Source organism: Serinus canaria, chromosome Z (genome assembly GCF_022539315.1).
Source record: "Serinus canaria isolate serCan28SL12 chromosome Z, serCan2020, whole genome shotgun sequence".
NCBI lineage: Eukaryota > Metazoa > Chordata > Aves > Passeriformes > Fringillidae > Serinus > Serinus canaria.
This window is the reverse complement of record NC_066343.1, coordinates 44,935,122-44,962,039: the sequence shown is the minus strand read 5'-3', so window position 1 is coordinate 44,962,039 and position 26,918 is coordinate 44,935,122. Positions and strand designations below refer to the sequence as shown.

The 26,918-nt window shown below is 37.2% G+C and overlaps 2 long non-coding RNA genes across 4 annotated transcripts in view; one reads left to right on the top strand and one right to left on the bottom strand.

Annotated features, from left to right (window-relative positions):
- LOC108962598 (uncharacterized) overlaps window positions 1-14,130 on the bottom strand; it is a 36,513-nt gene extending 22,383 nt beyond the window's left edge. For both annotated transcript variants that reach the window (XR_003945876.2, XR_007780540.1), the window contains exon 1: window positions 13,866-14,130. This is a non-coding gene — a long non-coding RNA (uncharacterized LOC108962598). The remainder of the gene's footprint in view (window positions 1-13,865) is intronic.
- LOC127061089 (uncharacterized) lies at window positions 5,384-25,318 on the top strand. Of its 2 annotated transcripts, XR_007780542.1 has the most exons (4): window positions 5,384-5,477; window positions 17,583-17,633; window positions 23,618-23,774; window positions 24,552-25,318. It is a non-coding gene; the product is annotated as an uncharacterized LOC127061089 (long non-coding RNA). The 2 variants fall into 2 exon arrangements; XR_007780541.1 differs by lacking the exons at window positions 5,384-5,477; window positions 17,583-17,633 and adding an exon at window positions 17,640-18,503.
- The last annotated feature ends 1,600 nt before the right edge of the window (window positions 25,319-26,918 follow it).

Below are 26,918 nucleotides of genomic sequence, written 5' to 3'. Positions count from 1 at the left end.
ACAGCATGTGCTTCACTATAAAACAAAGCAATCAGCTTCCAGCAGAGATCCCAACAGAAAATTGTCTGTATGTGTGATTAAGTTTTTCCATGTTACTCCGGTTTTGGAAATCATGCTGTAGAAAACCACAAAAGGTAAAACGAGTTCTTGATTTGTGAATGTCTAAACTGCAGAAGCATTTTATAAAAGGAGTAAAAAAGGTAAAGAGAAACCCTCCTTAGTACCGTGCAGCAGGAACGCAGACCCTGCCATATGAGCCTCACCAGGGAAATTTAAAGTAGGAGTTCTGGCAGTGTAACGTGATTTGGCAAGAGCTGCACTTGAATGTGGTTGTGAGGTCCCCATAAGCAACATATGCTTTCACTAAGCTGCAGTATTCCTTCCTTCCTTAGCCCAAACTTTGAAATTATTGCTTTGCATTTAAGAAAATTATATAGTTCTACGCCAAACCAAAGTTGTTAGTCTTGATAAAACTATCATATTATGAAATTACAGCTCATCCAGAGGAAGAGAGAAAAGTGAATATTTAATTTTGACCGCTTTAGGAGAAAAAACCAAAAAGAAACAAAAGTGAAGGAGGGGGAGAGAATGAAGGAGGAAGGAGAGGGAGATGTCTGCTTATGATTATGAAATGAACTTTGAATCTTTTCTACTTCTGCAGCCAGGAATGTCTGATTTTTTTAATACCTTACTGGAGCGAAAATTTGAGGTGCACCCTGAAAGTTGAAAACTTTTACTTACACTATTATGGAAAATTATACATTAAAATGGAAAACATAAACCTTCCAGACACAACTTGAGATTGAAACATGTCTAAAAGCAAAGTTGCCAATCTGGGATTTGGAAACAAAGAACATACTTTAATTTCTTTTGCTTCCCACTCAATGAGTGGGATGACAGCACTGCCCAGGAAGGTTCTGACATGCCTTCAAATTATTCTGTGCAGTTTTACTTCCTGTATTCTTTGTCATGTGAAAGCTGACAAACTTTCCTTTTCAGACTAGATTAATTTAACCATCATAATAATATCACTCTTCCATTTCTTGTATTATTATTAATACCACACAGTAGCATGCCAGGACAGGAACGCAAGCTCTAACATACAGCTCAGAGAGTTATGACAAGACCAAGAGAACAAGAACTTATTCTGAGGCTTCTTGCTGCAGGAAGACATTGCAAGACTAAAGACTAGCAGTTTACCAGAATGATCACATTATTTTCAAGTTACATTTCAGAAATCAATGTTATTGAGCTTGTGTTGATGCACAGAACCAGAGCCTGTGTGTCAGGCTGTGGTCCTGGTCTGACATAGGTGTTCTCTGCTCTTGTGCTTGTAGGACAGCACAGGACCCTGAAGGCAAGAAGTGTTTCTCCATGAACCACACCCTAACTCTGGAGGAAGCATTGCTTCCCAGTCTTTCCTTTGTCCTAGGTGGGATGTGTCTGATGTAACACCTTCAGATCTCTCATGGGTGCTTTAGGCTTATTCAGAGTGCATCTGCTAACTGCAGGCAAGCTACCTTTAAGAAAGGGCTTTCTTAAGAAGCTAGGGCTGGGAAGGGAGGATTAGGGAGTCTTTTCCAAAAAAATTAACCCCCAAAAAGCTGAAATGAAAATGGACATCCTTTAATACTAAAAAATAGAGAAAAACCAGCACAGAGAAAAGCAAACAAACAAACAGAAAACCAAAAAAAACCCCCACGCAACCAGAAGAAAAAGCATCCAGAAGAATCTCTGCTGGTTGAGTTTCATTCACTGGCTAGTCTTACACTGCAGTTTGTTTCAAACTCACAGAAGGTACCTAACAGAATCTTCTTACTCCCAACAAGCACAAGACCAGTGAGAGAAGGTATATTGCTGAAAATTATGGTAAATTGTGTGCCCTTCAGAGTGACCAAAAGTATTGGCTCATAAATTTGCTTTGTTAGGAGCAACTAGCTTCTATCAGTTTTTGTGACAGTTATATCAGTGTTTAGGTATGGAGGAACAGGATTGTACCAGAGCTGGGAATAGAAATGGATACATTTTTTTCTCATAGTTTGTGTTTCATTTTTCTGGTTTGGTCAAAGAAAAACTGTCTGAAAACCTATCTTTCTAAGCACATCAATTCCAATAGGCTAGACCTGAATAACATTGCCACTACATTTTCCAGTGAACTCCCAGCCCTGATCCTGATTATCGTATGGAACCATTGCTGTGAAACCACATCACATGTGAACCTCATGAAATTCAAGAAGGACCAGTGTAAGGTCCTGCACCTGGGTCAGGGCAAACACCAGAATCAGCAGATATTGGGAGGTGAAAGTATTGGGAACAGCCCTGTGAAGAGGGACTTAGCAATACTAGCAAGTGAAAATTTAGACATCACCTGGCAGTATACACTTGCATCCCAGGAAACCAACCTTACCCTGGGCTTCATCAAAAGAACCTGGCAGGTGGAGGGAGTGATTCTGCCCCAGTAGTCTGCTTTTGTAAGACCATACCTGGTCAACTGCATCCAGCTCTGGGGTCCCAAAACATGTATCTGTACAGAGGAGGCCAAAAAATTACCAGAGGACTGGAACACTTCTGTCATGAATGGCTGAGAAAGCTTGGGCTGTTCAGCATGGAGAAGAGGCATCACTTATGTCATCTAGTAATTTTAAATGTGTCCTATAAAAAAGAGGGCGGCCTGTTTTATAGATATAGATAGTGATAGGTAAAAGAGGAACAGTTTTAAACTAGAAGAGACTAGGGAGGAATTATTTACTGTGAGGGTGGTGAGGCACTGGCACATGTTGTCCATAGAGCTCAGGATGCCCAGTTCTGGAGATGCTCAAGGCCAGACTGGAAGGGGCTTGGAGAAACCTGGTCTAGTAGAAGGTGTCTCTCCCCGGGGCAGTGGCATTTGGAACAGAAGACCTTTGAAAGTCCCTTACAACACCCAAATCATTATATGACTGCATGATCCTCAATAACAGGACAATTAAAATCTTCATGTCAGCATCGTAAAATGGACATTTTAAGCTTCTTCAGAATAAAATGCCCCACTGGAACAGCAAATTCTCATACATGAAAGGCAGTTCAGCTTGTCTTTTGACAAAGAGGCCACGGCACAAACATGAAAAAATTATTTTAATTCACCTAGTTTTATAACTAGGCAGGCAGGAGTATTAAACTACTAATCCGAATCATCCCAAACACAGAAATTTCAAACCCTCTACTAAACCCAGCCTCACCTACTCCTCATAGCAAGAAAACTCCAAGCATCCCAAGCTCTGAGGAAGTTCTGATTTCAAAGCCAGCATCTTGCTTTATTTACCATTTACCTATGCAAGCATGAGCTCCACGAATATACACTAAAAATAAAAAATAATTTAGGCAGATACGAAAAAAACTGACAATAATTTCCAAATAAGAAATGTTACACTAATTAAATGCCACATACCACCAAAAATCTGTAGGAATGAAAAAGCACAATCTTAACCAACAAGGGCACAATTTATGCCTCTTTCATGTTTGTTGCGTCTAATGCTTCAGTAAGTAAATGTTTTGCATGGTACACTGGTGATAAAAAGAGACAAATTATATCTTATTAAATTCTAGTGTTCAAAAATATAACCTCAAAACCCGCATTTGCGTGTTTCTGGGCTACTCTTACTAAATTCACCTCTAGAATTATTCACCATTGCTTTAAAATAGGTAATCTGCACCTAAATTATCTTTCAATAAGAAAATAAAAGGAAGGTAGTGCTAAAATATTTCTAACTGTTTGGTTTTTTCTTCAGATTTTACCATATCCTGCTTAATGTTCTGGGATATTATCAAATGGTCAGACTAAGTCAAATACAGCTAAAGGCCAGATTTTCTTCTCAAGTTTCCTTAACCAATATGACTCTAGGTTAAAAGGTAAAATGATGGCAGAAAAGTCCCTTGAATCTGCTTTACTGGTAAAATTTTTAAGAAGTTCTTCTCTGTGAAAAATATAGTTCCTGGAACACTGTCAAAGTCAGTAACAAGGGATGATAATGGGCACAGGAAACACTAGAACATTTGCTGTGGAGTAAGTTTATTTAAAAGAATTTTTTATGTTGGTTTTTTTCTATGTTGCTCTCCATGTTATTGAATAATGTTCCTCAATAAAACTGTTCTTTTCCTTCTAGCATATTTCTTACTATAAAGTTCACATGGAAAATTGTCAAGCATTACTTATATTTTCTTACTTCATAATCAATAACAATATAGGAATGGAATGTAAATTAACTGCTCAAGTCATCAGAATCTAGAATTAAAGATATTATGAAAAAAGAATTATACCTACTTTGAACACAGGATTGCTGGGTGACCATCCCAGCTAAATTAATTTCTCCAGCTATAAAATAAATTAATTTCATCTGTTGCAGTTGTATGAAGCTGAGTTTGATTTACTGGGCAAAATGTTTCACAATTTTCAGACAAAAATTTCTGAAGATGTATTACAAAAACCTACTTACTCCAAAGACCAATGAAAAAAATCATATTATCACAATATATTTTTGCACTTGGCTGATTAGAAAAAAAAAATCTGCTATTATTTTGAGAGTTATTTAGAAGAAATTTTCGCCTGCATTTGTGAAATACTCTGCCATTATTTTACTGAAGTTTCATATTTATTTCTGAAAGAGCTCTAGCAGCATTCATTCCAAAGTTTAAGATACAAAATTAAAAGGGTGTGCCTTTCTTATTAACCTGGAATAATTTAACAATTTTCTGTAGGGTATTTTTATTCCTCTTTCTTAATTACCAAGACTACTTGCTAATTTCATCTACCTTTCACATTTTTGCTTCTGGCAGAGCTTTCATTATATAAAAGAGTGGTTTTATTGGGTTTTGGTTTTTATCATTTAGCAGAAATCCAAAACAAAGTAGTTGAAAATCGTTTTGAGTGGAATTTTGGCAGTGGAAAAGAGAGATGGGTAGGTATAGAGTGTGCCTCGATAATATACTTTTCTTATTCTACCGAAAGGTTTTTTTTCTCATGTTGGCAAAAAAGTCCCAATAAACGAATGCTTTATTCTGGTCTGTAATTTCTTAGCATGATGACTGGTTTACCTTCCATAACAATAACAATTCTTTGTTGTATTGTCACGTGTTCTTACAAAATTCATTGTGACAAAATATTCTGGTTTCAGCTAGGAGAGAGTTAATTTCTTCTCCGTGGCTATTACACTGCTGTGTTTTGCATTCCGAATGAGAGGGGTTATGTTAATGCACTGATGTTTTGGTTTTTAGCTAAGTTCTGTTTATCCTAAATAGAGGATTTTTCCTTGTCTCATGCTCTGCCAGAGAGAAGGTGAATGAAAGGAACTGGGAGGGAACAGAGCCAGGACAGGGGACCTGAACTGTCCAGAAGGATATGCTACACCATAAAATGTCATGCCCAGCATATAACTGGGAGAGGTATCCAGAAGGGGTCAATCTGGGTTTGGGAAGGAGAGTCTGGCATCAGTCAGTGAGTGGTGAGCAGTTGCATTGTGCATCACTTGTTTTTTCTCTTATTATTATCATCACTTTTAATATAGTTTACCATTATTACTATTTTATTATAGTTTACCATTATTAACTTTTACTTTATTTTCAATTATAGAACTGTTCTTATTGCAATCTAAAGGTTTGACTTTGATTTTTCTTTCTATTCCACCCTCTTGAAGTAGGGAGAGAAGGGGGTTGACCGAGAAGCTTAATTTCCAGCTGGTCTTAAACCACAACATGCTTCAGAAATTAATCACTGTGCCATTTAAATAATTCAGCTTTTTGTTGTTGTTCATGCTATAAAAGATCATAAGAAAAGAAAACATATAAAGGTATCCCTAACCAGATAAAGAACTATAATTCTTTAGGTAATTTTCTAGTAGTACTCACATTCAGGGACGTGTTTACTTTTGATTCATACATTTTTTGTGTATTACAGTAATAGAGTTATACAATAATTGAAAAGAATCCATGCTATATTTTTTCAACACATGTAAAATGAGAGAAGCTTGAAAAACATTGAGTGTAAGGGTCTTTAGGATTCCTTCTTTTCAGTTGTGTTATTAGCCAACTCAAAGATATGACAAATTTAATTTCCATCACTACAGACTTTATGAGGTCAGAGAGTCAGAACTTGCATCCTGCACTTTGCAATAACTCTTGTACCTTTAATTGGTACAATCAGATCTAGCTGAACTAGTAAACTGAATGCAAGAAGCAGTGAAGAATGCAGTGAAGAATCCATTTCCCATTTCTGCATTGTCTTTCTTGATTGCAGTAGGACTTGAAGTGCTGGACTAAAAACAGCAGTACTGAAATATTTTGGCATAGCCAAGAGGTATACCAGTAGTGGAATAAATATTGTGTTCAATCATGATCCCACTGTTTTACTGTTTCTACCAAAATTGAAGATTGAATTTGTAATGAAAAAAGGGGAGGGAGATTTCCAAACACAAAGATGAATAAGATGTTTAGAATAAGATGCTAGGCTTTATCTTCATTTCTAAACTCTATCCACTTTTTAATTAAAAAGATATAATGCTCACCCTGTTAATATTACTGCTGACCATTTAGCATGGCAATGGATGGGAAAAGGAAACCCAATCTGCAACCAGAAACTACTCACAGCCACAATGAATGGTCAAGTAGTAGATCTCAGGCAACAGAAGGACACCAAAGTAAGCTGCTGACTGATTTCTCTCTCTGTCCTGCTCTACACCACTCCCCAACTTTTGTTAAAGTTTTGGCCCAAGCTGCAGGTATCTAAACTTAGCTGCTGTACCTCATTCCAACAAAACAAATCAAGCATGAATCACAGCCCTTCCTTCCCCTGAGCACTGCCAGTAGATCTGAGGCTTCTGTTTAGATCCAAGACTTTGTCTTTTGCCTTCTACTGCCAACTAAAATACATTTGGTAATATTTAATTAAGGTTCCTATTCAGATTATATGGTCTCTATGCTAAGAACAAGGCTTTAGCTACCCAACTCCCAGTGGCACGGTTAAAGACACAAATATCAAATTGAGAAAATAACTCTTCATTTAGATTTCTTGTGAATTAAATAGCTATCAAGTGATTATTAAAGCTTACCTAGAGATTAACAAGCAATATTAATTTCATAGCAGTTAACCCTCTATAATTGCTTCTTTTGTAATTGGTTGACATTTACTTCTGATGTTACAGAGAGCTGTTCTAGCTTGAACATAGTTATCCCACTGTTTTATCCTGTTACAGATACTTTAACAGCCTTTAGTTATCTACATTATGAGAAATAGCAACCTTAATTAATTACAATTTTACATATTTTTAAGAGCTAAAATTCAAAGTTCCACCTAATGAGTATATTACAGTGCGAAGTCAAACAACAAGAGGCATATTGGGCCTGTATTTTTTCCTCATGTGGGAAAATGTTTTGCAAGCAGAAGCTCACATTTAGCAATGTGAAGCAGTAAAGCAGGCAATATTGAACACGCTATCTGGCATTTCAAAATTTAGTTGTGTACTTGCTTCTGAAAAGCACATGTGCAGGGTACTAGAAGTATTAGTGTAAATGCAGTATAAAATGTGATGAGTAGAGCAGGAAACAAGAAAATCTGATCGCATATTCTTGAAAGTCTGTGATGTAGTCACTGAGAGCTTCTGTCTGAAAAACTAAGCAGTACTCAAATAAAGGTCACTAAATTTATTTCACTGGCTGATCACCTCCCATGAGCTCCACCGCACCCAGATCAGCTTGCTACATAGCTATGCCATATCCATTTTTCTTGTTTTCTTTTAGTAGCCTAGTGATTGGCAGTAATTTCTCAATATGTAGTGGTCATTTTTTCACTACACTGTCACTCCCACAGAGGATTTCTCTAGATTTGTGTTGGTCATGAGCATTTTATATTTCTGTAATCAAAATGTTTGATTAAAGATTGTGTTGTTTGAAGATTTTTCTTTTTTTTTTTCCATTTCCTTTACGGTTTTTACATCTACATCTATGTGACTATGCTGTCCCATTAAAAAAAAAACAGTATTTTTGGCTTTGCTGACAGCTTGAAGGGAATATTGAGATCTGGCTGCAAAACCACCAAGGTGCAAGGGAAGGAAAGAAATCAGGCAAGAGCATACATAACACATCACTGTCCCAGACAGCACAGAGGTTGGCAGAGTCACTCTCTCTGAGTTTAAATCAGAGCATAGGAGACTTCTCTCTTGTGGGTTTTAGATCCTATTTGTGTTTCCATGTTTCCCATGTACACACATACATCTATGGAACAGTGGCTCCTCAGAGTACAACCACACTAACAGTTGTCCTGGGGAAGAGATGGAGTATCGCTTTTGCGCAAAAGGGCTGCTCCAGACCTGTAGAGGGGTTATTAATCCTTGGCAATCCTCTCATACTATAGAGATGTTATTAATCCTTGGCAAAGCCAGCTTGATAGTCCAGGCATGCTTCTCCCATATGGTAGAAGTCCAATCGTTCCTCATAGATACCCTATAGTACAGCACTTTCCCCAGCCACTCACCTAGAACATCTTCATTTCCATAGACAACAAGAGAATTTCTTGTGATATTAGAATAACAATGATTACCAGGTCCACTTTTTCAGGGGTTTTTAAACCTTACTTTACCATATGGAATGTGGTTTGTCTTCCAAGGCTGTCTGGACTAGTCTTCCACGTATGCAGTACACTGAAATGTCTAGAGCTTCAGGTGTCAGCAGTACCATGGATCTTCCAGTTCCTTTTCTGGAGGCCCTAGCTACTTTCAGACTGCAGATTTGTTTAACCCTCTGACAGGTTTAAGGCTATGTGTAGGGATAGCTAAGCGATGTTTTAATGGCCTATGATGTACAAAAGGTGAGATGGGGTGATATAATGGTCCTTCCTGGCCTATTTAATAAGTCTCAGGAAAACAAATTTCAGAAATATACCTTCAGGGATATTTTTCCCTCCCTTTTATTGCTAATTTGGCAGTACTTCTGTGTTCCAGTCAACTGTAGGTATGTCAGACTGATGAAAGACTGCCCCTGGCTCACCCCTAAATGGGCTGATGCAGCCATGTGGCACCAGTTCAAGCAAGAACATTTCCATCCCGTTTCTGCTATCTGCTATTAAAAACTGTTTTCCTGTGTAGGTAGTAGGAATGTAAGTGTCTGCAAGCAACTTGTACCAGCCCAACCATTTTGTACAAACTAATGAAATTACATCACTGGGCAATGACAGACCCAGCCCTCACAGAGACCACATTAAACCCTGAAGCAGTCCAACTCCTCTCTCACAACTGTCTCAGACTATGGGTAGTGACAGTTTGGAAGATTTAGAGGGTGAAAAATGCCTCTGCTTTTACTTGGCACTGAAAGAAATGACACAAATTATATTAAAAAAAAAAAGGAATTTTGTCTAACAGTAACAACTAGAAGTTCTATTTTCTCATTTTTTAAGACTTTCCATGCAAGTTAGCTGACTGATTAACTGGCATCATTAAATTACTGTATTTAGAAAGCTGGAATACGGTCAAGTGTTGGCTTGTTCTCCTCCTAGGACCAAGGATATGAAACACATTTGTAATTCTATAAAGATGCTTCCAAAAAAAAAAGTCACACAGAGCACATGGCTGCTTCCTCTGTGAAGTAGCTGGTATGTGTCCAGTGGCTTCAACAGAGCAGGCATGATTTATGCCACCTAAGGGTCTGGCCCACAGAATCCATTTTTTCTCATTAAAAGAAGCTTCTTTTGCCTGCCTTCATACATGCAAAGATATTCAGCCTCCAATTAAAAGACGGTAAAAAGCACCAGGACTACCAAATATGAAAAGAAACACTTCCAGTAGTCATCCCTGGAGCATACCTAAACATCACACATGGGCACAACGATGATGTCAACTTCTCACAATTGCTTGTGAAAACCAATTTTGTCTTCCCAAACAGTAAAGGGAACACAGCCAGCAGGGAAGGGTCATCCTGGTTAACACCTTCACCTAGCCTGAGCATAGATGGAAGTAGCCGAGGACGAGAAATGCTTTTGAAAGAAATCTCTTGCACTTGGAAATTTAGTCTCTAATAGACAAAAACCTGATATCTCTCATTGCACAATGTGCTGATTTTCAACAGATTAGAAATCCTCAGAACTCATCAATAACTCACATTGTATCTCAGAGGTTGCTGAGAGGTTAACACATAAAATAGACCACCTATGTAGGGAAACTGCCATGTGCCTTTAAAATTTACTTTGTTAAAGAAGGACAAAGGAATTGTTTTAATGAGGTTGTTTTCAGTTGTCTTTTGTTTCATATTTTACACAGGAAAAAGGAAAATATTTCTTCAGTTCAGGGCATCTGAATCATATTTCCAATGGGACAGGCAGTTTTAGGACAGTAAGTTCTGAGATATAAATAACCTTCAGTGAATTGAATCATAGTCAGTTTCTACATATGTGAAAACACTCAGCTTCCAAAAGCTGTGCTAAAATTCTCTTTTAGGGAGGTATTACATCTGCGTTTAAATTAAAGGTATTTTGGCACATAGCATCTCAAAACTACAAATTGAACAGTACAATACATTACATATTGATGAGAAACTCAGCTGTATCAATAATGCACATTTATTCCAGGTTTCTGCATGCAGTCAGCACCTTTGGTCTATAAATTACAAAAGACTCTCACTTCAGTGAAAATTTAGTCTAATTTAGGCACTGTTAAAAAGGGAAGACAGGGAATAGAGAGAACAGCACTTCAGCATTGAGGGCATGCATTAATCCTCTTCTCAAAAGATATTTTGAATGGACAAAGTAGCATTCTTTTCATTTTTTGTTTGCTTGTTTGTTTCAGCTCTGATGCTAAATAGACATTATAGGTTCAATTTATTTCTTCAAGATTTCATTAAGGTTATTCTGAGTATCATAGTCAATGCAGAATATCACATTTACTACAGTTCAGTTCTATACCTTTTTCTTTGATAGGTGAGGATCTTGACTACAAGGTAGGACAATTTTTTAAAAGTGTTTTACCAGGTGTCCTGGTGTAATGTGCCCGGGAAGATGTGATGACCAAGACCCCAGTTTCACAGCCTCTTCCACACAATCTACAAATGCACAGATCCTCAAAGGGCCCCAGAAAAGGCAGTCAATTGGTTTTGTGTTTTGACATCCCTGCCTGATGCCTTTATGTTTCTAGATGTGTGGGGGCAGTTTAGATACGATCTTGGAGGTGCTGTTGGTTTTATGAGCAGAAAGGGGCACAATGCTATTATAAAAACCCAAAATCCTCAGATTGTGTCTTTCCGGTTCCATAGACTAAAATAATTTTGCTGGTTAGTTAGGTGTTGAAGCATTTCACAGTGGCCTCTTACTCAAAAACAATGCAAGTTAAATCTGCTTTAAATGAAGAAAACCTGACTAATAAGTACCAATCATAATGGGTCTTTTAAAACATATATACAAAGAAAAACAGTCTTCAGGTCAAAAATGGCTCTCATTGTATAATGAAAGACTTTCAACAAAAAAGCAGTGAAGCTGACTATTCAGAGTCAAAGCCGAGGTAAATCTTTTGGGGTATTAGAAGAGGTGTAAGCAGAACACAAACTGCAGCTTTTTGATATTCTGCACATTCTGCACATTTCAAATTTCCAGAATTCTCTGCACATTTTAAATTTCCAGAACTTTCAGGACTCTGCAGAAAACTAACAATAGGAGAAGAATTAATGTTTCTTCTGAAGCTGTGCTTCCTGCATGGAAATACCTTCCATCAAGAACTATGTCCTCATATACGTTTGTACACTGACCAGTGAACCTGTTTCTTCATGTGACAGCTAAGTTAATGACAACAATAAAAAATGCAGCATAAGAAACAGGAGAAAAAATTTATTCATGTCCCAAACATTTCTGAAGATGGAAGAACCATGTATAGAGAGTGAATTAAATTTAGTGCTCCTCATTTATCAGCAATAAATCACAGCAGGGTTTTCATCACTGTAAGTCATGCCTTGATGCTGGGACAGTGCTCAGAACTTAGGCTGGTCTTGCCTCCACTTCCAGTGTTTCATAGAACTGTTAGCGGCTCATGCTCCATCATGTTTTTGTGTTCAATAAAAGCAAAGAGAATGAAAGACATTATGATGACCATCATCTTCTAGAAGAGAATTATTTTCATTCTTATTTTCTCTGCTTTTTTTTTTTTAATGTGCAGAGAATGGTCTCCAATACATGGTCATCATGCAAATAATAACAAAATATGAGTGAAAAAATGTACTGAATCATCTGTGTCCAGCAATAATTGGTGTGCTACAAAAGAAAAAATGTCTTGCTGAAAAGCATAAATTATCCATCCAAGTAAGATGGGTAGCACAGAAAATGGAAGGAGAGAATTTTTATCATTTAACAACTCTTCTTTTTCAAACAGTTCTTCAGCCTTGAAAAATGCAGTTAATATTGGGTATACTAGCTACAGTCAGAAAACTATTGCCGCTGACCCAGATCAGGTGACTTGAAGTGAAAACCATAAATGATCCCAGAAAATTAAACATTATTAGCATAATTTCAAATATTAAATCTACCTCTTTTTTAAGTTACTAAGCTTTTATTTTATTTCAATTTTTTATTAAAGCATCACTAGGCTTTAAATTCAGAACCTATATAATAAAACATGCAGAATTTAAAGGTTGGCTAAGGGTGTAGTTTATGATGAGTAAAAGGACATAATTTATAAAACCTAATAGGAGTTTATAGGAATTTCAGTTTATCACATATAAATTTTCCTCTTGTAACTCCTATGATTTGTGTTGAAAAGTGAAGGAAGATACATTTAGATGTAGTCAGAAGTTATTCAGAGGCCAGCAAAGGAAAACATATCAAACTCAAAGTTTGTCTGAAAAGTTTCACAACCATAGCAATAAAAATAACTCCTCTGTTGCCATCCCTGTCTTTTTCCTTTATTTTTTATAATTTAAGCTTAGTATTGGGGAACTTGTCTTACCCAAAAATCATGCTCAAAAAAACTGTGAGCCCATCTACAGTGGGAAAGGGGGCTTTTTGAAGTATTTCCAGGTAAAAGCCTCTAAATGTAATGTTTAACTTACCTTAAAAGTAATCCTTCCTTTAAAGATAGATAATTATTGATATAGTTCATGAATTTTCAACGGGTAATTAAGAAGCTTATCATAGGCATACTTACTATGAAGAGTGCATGTTTACTTCCTGTAGATAGAAAGGCTTTGCCAGAAATTTTTTATCTCTAAAACTTATGCCACTTTACTTTTGTGCCAGGAGACTAAAGAAGATTTTAACTATGGGCATTGGGCAGAAAAATTTAAAGAACTTAAGAGATTGCTCATCCATCACAAAATTACCAGGTCTCTTTTTTAATCTGAATTGTGTTGCAGTTTCAGATAAGCTTAGATGGAAAAAAAGCAGCTGCAGAATGATTACTCTAGCCTAAAGGTTATAACACTGATAGCCACACAAAGCCCCTCTAAAAAATAAAAGTCAAAAAACTTCCATTGATACAGTCATTCTCACCTTCAGTTCTTTAAAACCAATAATATATGATTCTGAGCTCATCTCAGAGCTCATTTTGATAGTTACAGATCCATTAAAAATATTGTGAAGAACAAGCACAGACAGGTGACAAGTGAGAAAACAGTTTCATTGCAAAGCCTGACATGAACAGGAATGATTGAGCATTTTTTATAGCCTTTTCATCTTTAGATGTTAATTCTGTTTCAGCACCTGGAGAAACTGAGACTAATGATTAGATAAGCTGACAAGTTAAAAGAAGCAGCAGCAAAATTAAGGTGAAAAAAAAAAAATGAATGAGAAGCAGTCAAGACAAAGTTCAGCTTACTCCCCCAGAATCCTCAACATTTTGGGGACATATCATTGGATTTGAGGAACTCACCCTTGGGGAAGATCTGTGGGGAATGGCTGCAAAAGTGCAAATAAGACCCCTCTGAAGTAAAAAGAAAATGATGAGTTTGGCACAGCTCTCCTTTACTCTTTTCCTTGGTTACATCCACTGCTCTGTGCTCTCTTTATTTTATCTTTTGTCTCACTTTTTTTTCCTTCCTTTCATCCACGCCTTTTAATTAGTCTTCATCACCTCACCACATGTTCCCCCAACCAACACACCACTGGCATCTGCTGCTGTTGCACTATTCATGTTGCTTATTGCAGCTGACCCTATTCTCTGTCTTGTTTTTCTCTATTCCCTTAAACAAGTAATTCAGAGCAATTCTGAGATATATTTTTTAAAGCCTCTAGGTCCTAGCATTATAATAATAACTAATTACATTGAAGCAAGGAGCCAGCAGTCAAGATAAGCAATCTCTACTGTACCCAGTCTTCCGTGGAAATTATGCTGTTTTGCTGCTGCAGTACAAACAGCTGGATCATCCTCCTCAGTTCTTCTGGACTAAAAACCTCCTGGCTGCCTGTAATTGTGGATTTCTCTTTGTTTTCAGAAACATTACTGGACATACTCTGACCTGGCATAGCTGATAAGGTTAGATAATTCTACTACCTTCAGTAGTTTTAATAGCATGAAACTGTCACGACAAAATAACGCAAAGTGACATAATGTGAGAATCTAAACCATATACTTTAAATAGTTGTTATTATCCTCCAATCATCCATCACTAACCACAATTTAAAATAATGACTTCAAGAAATAAACTTTTTGTGAAATAAACAAAATTTTTGTAAATATAAAGGGGAAAAATCCTAATTTGTGTTTGCAGCCTTCTAAAGATACGCCTAGCTTCATGATTTTAAGTGCTTAGAAATAAGTGTTAAACATAACCAAGATGATAAAAGAGATTTACCCTATAGTTAAATCAATTAATGTTTTTGTTCTCTTCAGTTTTACCTACAGGCTATGTACTTCCCATGGAACCAGGCCACCCATTGAAGCAATCCACTCCACTATGGCATGTGTTTTTCCAAAATCCCCCCAGAATAAAACACCTCTCTATCTCAACAAGTGTGAAAAGGCATAATTATTTGTACTCATGTAACTTACAAATTTTCTACTCAACCTCAAAAAAATATCGTTTGCTTTTCTTCTGCTTTTCCTCTCCTGACTTTTGATGTTAGATTAAATATGTCAACCCTTATCAGTCAGCAAAATGAAACAAACTCATTCAAAAGCCTCAGGGGTAAGGGATTTATTTAATCACATTCACACAAATTATGAGGATTTCAGATAGATGAGGTAATATAATTGAATATTAGTGGTTGTAATTTAACAACTCATGAAGCAACAAAAAAACCAAATCCAAAAAACACGTAGGTTATTTCTCCTTTGCTAAATAAGTGATAAGTGCAAATCACTGAAATGTATTTGCATATCAGGTGTCTTGTTCAAGGAGTCCAATGTGGAAGGTGACTCCTGATAAGAATGTCTTGCTGAGAGTCCATCCAGGCTAGTTTACAAATTAACTCAGTGCAAACTGTGATCATGTCAAATTTCTTAAGCTGCAGAAAGGGAAGATCACCCAATTGTTTGTTGCCAGCACAGGATATGACTGAGAGGTAGAGACAAGAAATGAACAGTGGTCAGCAAGGAAAAAATTATTTAAACAGTGGTCAGCAAGGAAAAAATTATTTAAACCTGCCTTCATTTTTGTGGTGGCAAAATATCACCCAGTACCAACATACCTTAAAATCTAGTAAAGAAATCTTGAACAAAGATGCTCCTTTACTCAAAGAAACTTTAGTTTTGCATGACTTATAAAATTGTTGCTTGTACAATAGGCATCAAAACAGATAAAGAATATGGAAACTGATTTAGAGTGCAACTGTTGAAAGAAGAAATATAAGTGCTTGTCTTCAGCCCAAGTGCAATACCAAGGGGATTCTGCCCTTCAATCCTGATCAGAATTATACAGAAAAACTTTCCTAAACATTAGCATCTAATGTTGGCCTATCCTCATAGGAGAAATTACGCATTTTTTTCATCATCTTTATGTCCCTTTGCTGGACATTCTTCATTATGCCCATGTCTCCCTTGCTTTGAGGAGCCCAGAATTGTTGCCTCACCAGTGCTGAGGAGAATCACCTCCTTCAACTCGCTGGAAGTACATTACCACAGCACAAGATCCCATTTGCTGCCTCTGCTGCAAGGGCACATTTCTGGCTCCACCAGGGCCCCCATATTCTCTTCTGCAAAGCTGCTCTTCAGCTGAGTATTCCTCAGCATATAGAGGTGCATGGGCTCATTCTTTCTCGAAAGCAGGATCCTGCACTTCTGTTGTTCAACTTCATGAAGTTCCTTCAACTTCAATTCCTTCAATCAATCCTTATTTCTTCAACATTTATTGCATCTAGTATATTGGTGTGGTGTCTTTTTACTTCTTCAATTCATGGTAAATAACAAGAATTCTTGAAAGCTTCTAACTATTCTTCCATGGTCAACTGTAAAAATTAAGGGACATGCTCTCTTCTAAACAAATTTAAAATCTTGCATCACTTTATGAAAGTATAATGGCTCAACTGTGAATACAAAATTATCTTTTTCTCAGTGGTCACTGCAATACCCTTCTCACAATGAAATTCCACCCTGATGGTGATTGCATTTTAGTGATGACTGTAGGGAGCTAGTTTATCTCCTAAAGCTGGACTGGGATTTGAAAAGCCTGTTTGATTACTTCTGAAAGAAAAAGTCATTATACAAATGAAGTTGAGATAATGAGGCACTGTATGGAAAGTGTGTCTGCTATTTCCAGCTTTTGTGCTAGAAAACAGTAAAAAGTATTATCACTCAAATTAAAGGTGAATTGAATTTAGGGATTCTGCAGAATGTCACATGGAACAAGATTCCTGTGCCAAGGACAGAGGAAACTGAGTCTGTTTTCTGAAAAGCTTTGTAACTGCCCAAGAATTTCCTCCATGAAGAAGAAGAAATAGCAGACAGGTAGATCTGGTCTTTTTAGACAAGGAGACAACATTTTTTAAGGTCATTTGTTATGTTGTCCCTACACAACAAGACTACTGCTCAGAACCTACCTGTGAAAATGCAGAATGTGTAAAACAGGTTGTGCTCATTTTGCTTTTCTACTGCATTTGAGTATGAACTGAGTTCTATAGGGGAAAAAAATGAGCTAGTGTATCTCGATATCATTTAATTGAAAACAATTCATAACACAAACCATTCAGATGACCATTACCCCCAAAGGTATAAGATTACTCAGTTAAGAAGAAACAGATGCAATAAACAAGATTGTAACAAAAATAATAAATTAAAAGAATAAACAGAAAGAAGTTCTATTATCCATTCCTTGATTGTAGTATCATAGATGGCAGCATAACTAGAAGAGGAGTGAGGTTTATGATGCACTGATAACTGCTAGAGAAGAAACCAACAAGAAAGACTGTATACATATATTCAAATTCTGAAGAACTAGTCTGCAAGTCTAGTTGAGAATCCCAAGAATCAAAGCTTCAACCAGCAGCTCAAGATTAGTGAAATAAATGAAAGCTTAATCAATAATTTTCTGGCAAATAATTAGTAAAGCATTAAAAATATTTCAAACTTATTTTCCACTTCATACTAAGCAAAGTATCAGCATGAAATGCCATAGGTGAATATTTTAATTTTATTCTTTCCTTCTTACTGTAGGGCTTAGAAAATTCTAAGAAGAATTGAAAAAAGCAACAGAGATTTCATCAGGTGAGCTTATACATCTTCGTATCTGCAATCAGCTGTTTGATACTCCCCAATAAGACAGTTACTGAAGTGACTAATATCCATCCAAGGTAGAAAACTCTTGAAAGAAGTTACCTGCTTCTCCTTCAAAATCTTCTCAAAGGCTTACTTATTTTCTCTGTATCATAAACAGACATTTGGTTGATGTAATCACCTTGGAAACATAGAAATTGTATTGACTCAGAGTAACACCATGCAAACATGGCTTTCCACCATGTGTTGGTAAGTTTTCCTTGCCTTGCCTAGTGCCACATAAAAGTAACTCATCAGTGTCCTTCAAGAGCAACATACTCTGTATTGCATTCCCAATTCCTGTTTCCCATTTCTGAGGTGATATTTCCTCTCTGAAACTTCACCATCTTCCACATCGCTTCTCCAAGTTCCTGTGTAGGTAGCAAGGAACTTTCTCACAAATTAAGTCTGCAGTGATGGGATTAAACCTCAAAAACAAACTGAAATAGTGGCTTTCCACAGGATCTACCATGAGACCAAACTCTTTTTAACAGAATATCTCATACCTCTGACTGCTTCAGGTCCTTCAGAAATCACTGAAATATATTAAAAATGGTTGAGAAGCACAGTGAAAATAATACCCATATTTACTGAAAACAGAAGGAATTGTAACACTTCACTTATCTTTGTGTGAAGCCTCTCTCCCGCGGCCGCGGGACTGTACGGGTGCCCGGCTGGGTGCCCCCGGCCCGGCCGAAGATGGCCACACGAAGTGCCACTCCTGGATTCCCTCCGGAACCCTGGGTAGTGGTTACCGTCTGCGGCGTGGGTGGCGCAGGCGGGATCTTCGGCTATGAGCTACCGAAACAAAGGAAGGAGGAGGTACGCCTGGATAAGAACCAAGGATCTTACAATTTTCTTCCCCAGTGGGTTCAGGGACAGGCGACAAAAAGGGGACGCCGTGGGGGGCGCAGATAAAGGGAGTGGGTGTGATAGGAGGAGACACAAAACTTACCAATAGCGAGGACCCAGGGAGGAGCGTGGGTTACAGCTAAATCACTGAGGATCACACAGGGCAGGGGAAAAACCATAGGGGCAAATCATACATCAAATTAAGGAATGACTGACACAGAGAATTCTCGAGACAAGGAGGGTGGTTACCATGACAGGCAGGGGAGGGGGGGCAGCTCCAATAGGGAGAAACCATTGTGAGGGAAGTACATGGGGGGAACCGAGGGCCGAACCATTATTGAGTTACAAAAGGAATAACTGGTTCTAAAAACACACAATGCCACATTTGTGGCTAGTAGTTTTCCTTGTGAGAAACAAGAAGAAAGTCTGTATTCGACTGCTACCTCCCTCTGTGTCGTGTATCTGGAAAACTCTCGGAATCACATCTGGAGGTTTGACATAATCAGCTGTGCTATACAAATCAGTATTGCAGTTACCTGTCGAGCACTCTCTTGCTAGGAAGGATTTAACAGTTACCAAGACTCAGCAGGCCATCTACGCCATTTTTCACAGTTCCACCAGAATGAATTCCTGTAATGGAGAAAAACTGAGGTGTCTTAGGGTGGAGTCCGTATCCTCAAACCTAAAAGGCTCGATAGCAGAAGCAACGGTGCTGTGCTATCAGAGGTGGAGCTTTGCTGTGGGAACATCTGCAGTCCTGGGTGTTAATTCATGTTAGATGTGCATGCCAAAAAGTCAGATTAACTATGTAGTAAATGTCTACACTCAAAATTGATTCCTAAGATGTTTGGTTTAGGGGTTTTCTTACTTATCCTCTAATGACACTTTTTTAATGGCACGTTGACATTGAAAATTGATTGGCTGTATAGCATTGAGACCCTTGTAAGTGACTGCAGCAGAGCCTATGAAGCTCCCAGACACCTTACAATGCAAGCATAGATTGAGTTTGTCACCTTTTGAGGAACAGAGAACAGTCAAGATACACTGAAAGCCATTTTTTAACTAAGAAGCAGAGTCACTTCAAAGTGTGACAGTATTGCTGCAGATGTCTGTAGACCCTGACATGAACTGTCATTAAATAATTTGTCATTTCCATCTAGTTAGACTACAATATATCACAAAACCCAGCAGCAACAGAAAATTACCGTTGCTATCCACCAAGTACAAGTCAATGGATGCACCTGGCTTACTGCAGTTTGATATCCTTGGGGCATTTCAACAAACCAGGGTGGGGAGACAGGATGGGGAGAATATTACAGCTGCCAGACCACAAGATGAGGCAGAGCTGATACAAGTGTGTGATAGATCCAAGTGTTTATTTGTACATGTACATCATTCAAACATTCCAAGAGATGTGCTGACATCTTTCAAGATGAGAGCATGCCAGCTGGCCTGGTTTAGGATCTGTGTTATAGGTGGAACCAACAAAAGAGGTGTCATTCTACTCAGAATGCCAAAGCCTCCAAATTTGTTCAACTTCCAAATCAGAACAAATAGATCGCTTTAAATGCAACGGAAGGTAAAAAATTTCAGGCATTTATCTTTCATTATAAATAACCCTGATATGGTGGTGGTGTAATTTATAGAAGACAAATCTGATTGAGGATCTAAACAACTTATTTGAACAATTTCTGCCACAAGCAAAAGTTCTGAAGTTCAGGAAACAGGGGTTTGGGGGTTTGTTTAACTTTCAAATGTAGAATTTTTGCCAAAAACAAATATAAGCAACTGACATTGCACTAGGGTTTTTTAAACACAAACAGAATTCAGGGCTTTGTCTCATACAGGATTCAAGGCCTTTCTTTAGAAATTGATCAAATTTGGCATCACCTGTCTGAATGATGATTGATCTATCCAACTGAATTAAATGCAATGAGAATTAAAATTTTAATTCTCATTGTATTTAATTTTACTTAATTGCATTTAAATTTACTTAAATTGCATTTGCTTTTCCTGCTACAAACTGAGGTTTAACTGCATATTTAGCTAACAATCTTCTTTAAAAACATATATACATGCTTATTTAAAAGGGAAATTGTTCATAATCTAGAAAAAACCTTTTAAGCAAAATAGGTTCATAACTTATAAAATGTGGCATAGTAGAATAAAAATATTATATTTTGACCCCATTTGATCCTAAATAATCCTTCTCTTCTTCTTTTAAGTTTTCCAATTTTAAGGTAATCGAATTCCCTATTTAACATGTATATGGCCATGTTGTTCCACTTCATATCGGAGGGTAACAGAGGAATTATATAAACTATGTAATAATCTCTCTCTAGAAAGGTTTTTTGACAAAATATAATATACCACAGTATTCATAAACCTGTCCAGAAACTGCTGTTTTCCAGGCTTTACCAGAATTGTAACCAAACAGATGTGGAAAAAGCCTCCAAGATAGTAGCAAACAGATAAGCCCCGAAAGCATTTCAAACATCTTCAGCCTTCCCAATTCCATTTCTATAAAATAGAAAAAGAGAAAATGTCTCTCTGAAGGGCTGTTGTGAAATGCAAGCTGACAACATTCTCATTTCTAGAAAGAAGATGGCAACATGAGGAACAAAAGAGGATTTAAAGCTCTTTGCATGTTATTTTGAGACATGTCAAAAGGTCCATTTTGGATCTGAAGATTGCTATGTAACGTTTCAGAAAAAGGATAAAACCAACTTTTTATTAGCATATAGTCAATGGTGAAAACACTTCCCTAGGATCATACTCAGAGTGAACCAATATGTTGATTACATCTACACAGTAGAAAACAAACTGGGTTATGAAATCCATACAGCAGGTGTAATTTTTTGTAAGCAAGTGCTTTCATTAGACATTATTTCAAATGTATTTAGAAAGTTAAATGGTTTGGTTTTAGGCTTTTTTTGATTTTCTAAATGTTCAGTAGGGCACCCTATTTAAAGTAGTCAGGACGGATTCTGATCTACCTTAAATTCACACTTACATCCTTGTCTGTTGTCACTTTCAGCTTTCATTTCGACCATGGAAAAGAGATTTGTATCCCTAGAAACATTCACAACAGCAGACTAGTTAAAGTTTTCAAGATAAAATTGTAAGAGACAGCATCATCATGGTCATGTCAGGCATTCATTCATCTAGATGGGCTGAATGGCTCTAGCAGATGCCAACATGCCAAATTTTATTTCCTGAATTACATCCTTACTATGTGAAATCCTGCCATTAAAAACATCCCTCCACAAAACCTCCATATGAAGTCAGCCAAGCAGGAAGGCAACTGAAAATGAGGAATATATACATCTTGCCTGTCCAGCTCTGAGGCACTGGTAGCAGATGAGCCAGCAAAAAAACCCACAGTCGACTGGTGGGTTTTTGGCTCCTCCAACCACTCAGGTTTCTCAGCAGACCCCTCTACTCTTTTTTTATTTCAATATCCACTCCATATGCAGACATTTTATGTGCAATAAAAAAGTGATTTTTCTGTGTTTAAAAATAAAACCAAAACAGAACCCAAACAAACAGAGATGAAGCACATTTTTTTTCAATGAATGTTCTTTTTATTTAATTACACTTGTTATTTGTTTTTTGTGAATAGTTCTCCAGGTGGGTTAATACAGATAAGACCAAAGAAAATGCATGCTGGTTATGTCATTTTTCTGCTTAATACCTGTTACAGTATAAAACTGGGGCTAGAAGAAAAGGCTGCATGATTGATTTTAGGCACAAGATGTTCTTATCCAGCAGTAAAAAACAAACTCTCTAAGGCAAAAAAATTCTTTACCTTGCAAAAAGTACACTGATATAATGTTACTGAAGTGCCTCAACAAAGTGCATTTCTTTGAGTTAAAGGTATTAGTGAAAATGGCGTGTTCTGACAGCACCCAGCTTGGAACAGCCAAAGAAATATTTTTAAAATGTGCTTAATATCAGCAGCACCAACAAAAGAACAATGCACTTGAAAAGATGCTGACCTCCAGTGTCCCAAAGTGGTCAAACCAACCTCTGCTTTCTGCACCTAATGTGCAAAATAACAAGAAACCATGATGTTTTAAGTCAGGGTGAATACCAGAAACAGGAAGAGGCAGCAGTCAAACTTAACTAGTTTCAAGGTGAAAATATGACATGACAGAGATCTACCTATCCTGGGGTCTTATCATACCTGCATATTAAAATGGTGAGGTATATGTTCCCCACTATTTACATCTATATTTTTGCAAATTTTCATTCTTAGATTCTTGCAAAGGTTTCTTAACAGATAGATACTCCTCAAATCCATAAAATCAGAATTCTCTTACCTCTCAAGAGGTTGTAAAAAAGACTGACATATATCCTGGCCTTTAAAAGCAATGAGTGCATTTAAAAGTTTAATTGGAACACCAAGCGTTTAGCAGTTCCATTGCTGTGAAAATGTTATTTATTATAACGTGTTTCCATTGATACAATTAGACTTTTTTTTGCTCTCTACTCAGATTCACAGCAAAATTACTAATTCTGAGAATGAATCAGAGAAAAAGAAATATACCTGCTGCTAATTTGTGTGCTTACAAATGTCATTAAATTTGCCTGATTACAGGAGTAGTATTCCCTACTTTTCCTGGAAATCAAATGACAGAAAAACAAACTTGGAATGAGCCCAAACCCCAAAATCCGATCCAAAACTACACCAAACATCTCGAAAATGTGAAGTTATTTATAGCAAGGGTGGTGGTTTGGGTATATCTCTAACCAAAACCTCAAACTGAATTTTGGTTTTGATTCAAAGTGTTAAAACTATAGGTTCCTACTGATTCTCTCAAAATTATTTGGTTCATTGCTTGTCTGAGGTACAAATTACTCAAGCAGGAATTCTCTGGCAATTTGTCCATGGAATAGTGATTAAATCCTGTCTGCAAAGACATAACATTAGAGCAGATACTATAAACTTTGCATTCAAAGATAAAGCATTTGCAGTTAGAGGTGGCCCACACTGGGAATTCCTTAGGAGGCCCTTAAAACCACAAGCTACTCTTTCCTTTCCAGGGCCCTTCCTTATTATTCCCTTTTTTTTTTCATCTCAGACTGCAGAATGAAACTTGATCCTGTTTCACCAGATGGGGGCTGGCGTGGAGTAAGAGGAAAAGGAAAAGAGGAAATTTTATGCCAACAGAAGAAACACAACAGTAACACTCCAGAAATATGCATTATTGTAACTAATAATGAGAAGTTACAAAAAATGTAGGTACAATTTGCAGATGACACTAGGCACAGTAAAAGCTCATAACTCTGTTGTCCTCAGTGCTTATTCATTAGGAAGATTGTTTCAGACTGCCTTTCCTGATTCCAAGTACTCACCCTCCCTTGGGTTTGCAGCATTCTTTCCTTTAACTGCCTTATTGTTTCTATAAACCTTGGGCAAATCTCCCAAAGGCAAAATAATTCAACGTACTTCTCTCTCCCTGTTTCCCATCCCTCTCCTCTGTCACCTTCACGTGCCATTTTTACTTTAATCACGGCTCTGGGATCGGGGCTGACAGGATACCATTCCCCTTCTTGACTCTGTGCACACCCCAGCCAGGTCCCAGTATCTTGAGATAGAAGCCAGGACATCTATATTAGAGCAAGCAAAAGCCTGATTTCTGAACAACATTACCAAGCCTCAGAGAAGACCTTGGAGATTTCCTGTGCCACAGTTTCAACACAAGCAGTATTCTTCCTGCATAGGCATTGCCTAGCAGTATGGCCTGATCCTCTCTGCAGCCTCTCAACATTATTGCCCTAATGCTAAGGAACATTGAGCTGTGAAGTGAGAGCCAGTAGGAAGTTAAATCCTCTTCATTTATCTTGCTTTCTCTTGTCTCTCTGTTCTCCGCCCCTTTGTTTTCCATGACAGAAAAACCTGAAGGTTTCTTTCCCTCACCTCTAATTGGCATATTTACTGTTGAGCAGTAGATTCACTATTAGGAGTTTTTACACAAAAAACAGAGATAAATTTTGAAAACCTCTTTTCTATAGGAAATCTGGATTAGAAGACAACTGCTGACAACACTGCCCACCTGCTGTTCTTAAACACTCTTCTATAAACAGTTCAAGCCCTAATTATATCCCTGTGCTGTTGATGCTGAACAGATAACCAGGAATTTTACTGAAGAAATGAAAACACAGAAATAGAGAAAATAGTTTGAAAGGAAACGAGGAATTCAAGAGTCTCTGAGATATTTTAATGGAAGGCGTGTCATAGGGCTGGGAGCAGAGTATGAGCAACTGTGCCTGCAAAGTAGCAACTGTGCTACTTTCATGATAAACCCACATGGAAGGCATAGGAGACTGTTTCCATTATAGCCCCTCAGCAGTTAGATTACTATTTTCATGGACAGGGTTAAGCTTCCCATGAGACGGTGTGCATATGCTACAGGTGAAATTTGCCTACCACTGTTTGAAATTTAAGACAAAAATTGTGGTAATGGGAGATTGTGTTCATTCCCAACTGTGTAAATGCTGAATTTATACAACAGCCTTGCAAGAAGACCTGCTGTTGGGACCATTCAGAGTAAAAGTAGTATCTTGCTGAGAGCTAGTGAGCTGTTTTGTGAAAGCTGGTTGCACACCTTGTTGTGATGAGCAACATAGCAAATAAAACTTTTGAACCATGCTGGATGGTGTGATCTGACTGCAGTTTGTTCAGCTTCATTGAAGAGGTAATTTAAAAAAAAAACTTGGAAAGGCAATACTTTTAATCCAGCAGGTAGATTGAAGGCCTGACTAAATTTACACTGGATAATGCAAATTTTGTGAATCTCTCTTTAAAAAAAACCCAAAAACTTAAAAAAAACCCCAAACCAAACCCAAAACCAAACACCAAGCAACTAATAAAACCCACAAAAATAGAAAATGAACAAACAAAAAAGCCAATTTTTAATGACCAGGGGATAGCATTTTCTCTTGCTGGAGCTGTACCTTAACAGTTAAAATTCTAGAGAAAACACAGTTAAGCAGCGGCAAAGGAATTTCATTATTTGGAGAGATATGAAGTCCTTCACAGAATAGACCATAAATCCTGCAAGTATCTTCAGCAATGACTATCACTTCACACTACAAAGGACTAGATAAACCGAGAAAGGACCTGTAGTCCTATTTATATTTGCAAAAAAGAGTTCCAGAAAAAAAAAAAGAATAATAGAAAGATGTCTATCTATTTAGAGCTAGCCTTGACTCATTCATCTGATGTTTTTAATTCCAAGTTCTGCCTGATTTCTCATTTAACTCCCATAGAGAGGACTAGGAAGACAACACTAACAAATGGGTTTATAGGAAGCTATGCAACACATATGTGTGAGAATCTGTCAAACAGAGGATATAATTAGAAGAAAATATATGGCAGTAGCAGATGTAGGTGAAAGGGTAAAGAGTGCAATACAGAGGGAACAGGTCAAAAGTAACTACTGGAATAACTAGAGTTAACCAATATAAGACAGTCATCTGTATGAGGCCAAAGCTTATGGAAGGCCAACAGTGTTTTGGCACTCAATACTCTTTAAATAACTGCAACATATTTCTAAAAAGAAAGGCTTTAGGAACTCCACATTACAGGAAAAATACTAACCAGATACAGGTTCACATTCTATTGCAAATAGCAAAAATCCATAACATAACCAGCACATAAACAGAAATGCAAAACTTATAACATTTTGCAAGCATCAGCAAAGTGAACAAAGATAATGAAAACATCACTAGCTAAAAATTTTGAGGGAAGAATGGATGCTGTAGAAGAAATCATCATTTGAAATACCATTCTACATGAAGATTCTGTGCATTAGTTTTCATCTGGACATGAGTATTTAATGGATAGTACAGAAAAATTTTTATTATAAAAGAAGAAAAACAATGTGTATTAGAGAACAGAATGTGAGAACAAGGAAAACTAACTACATTGTTAGAGGCTGATGTCAGTTACCAAACTTGCAGATAGAAACAGGAGTCAGAGCATGCAGAGCACAAAGAGAGAATGCAATACCATACAAAGGAAAAAAAAGCCAGAGTAAAAGAAAGATTTCAAATCCAGCACTCCACTATGAGAAAGATCTATTTATCTCTTTTATGAATGAGAACAATTGCAAACAGCAATATTGTCACTGTCAGTATTGGTTAAAACTCACACATTGGCATACAATGCCATTTCTTCCATTTTACCTATCCAAAGACCCTGAAAGAAGATAATAAGCTGCTTCACATCTGTCATTTTGTTCAAACAGATTACAGGCAGTTAAAATAAAGAACAAGATGGATTGAAGAAAGAGAGATTCAGGAAACAACGACAGAACAAGTGGCATTTATTCTTAACAGCTGAAGTGTTTGTTTTAGAAGAAAACATGTAGGTGTCCA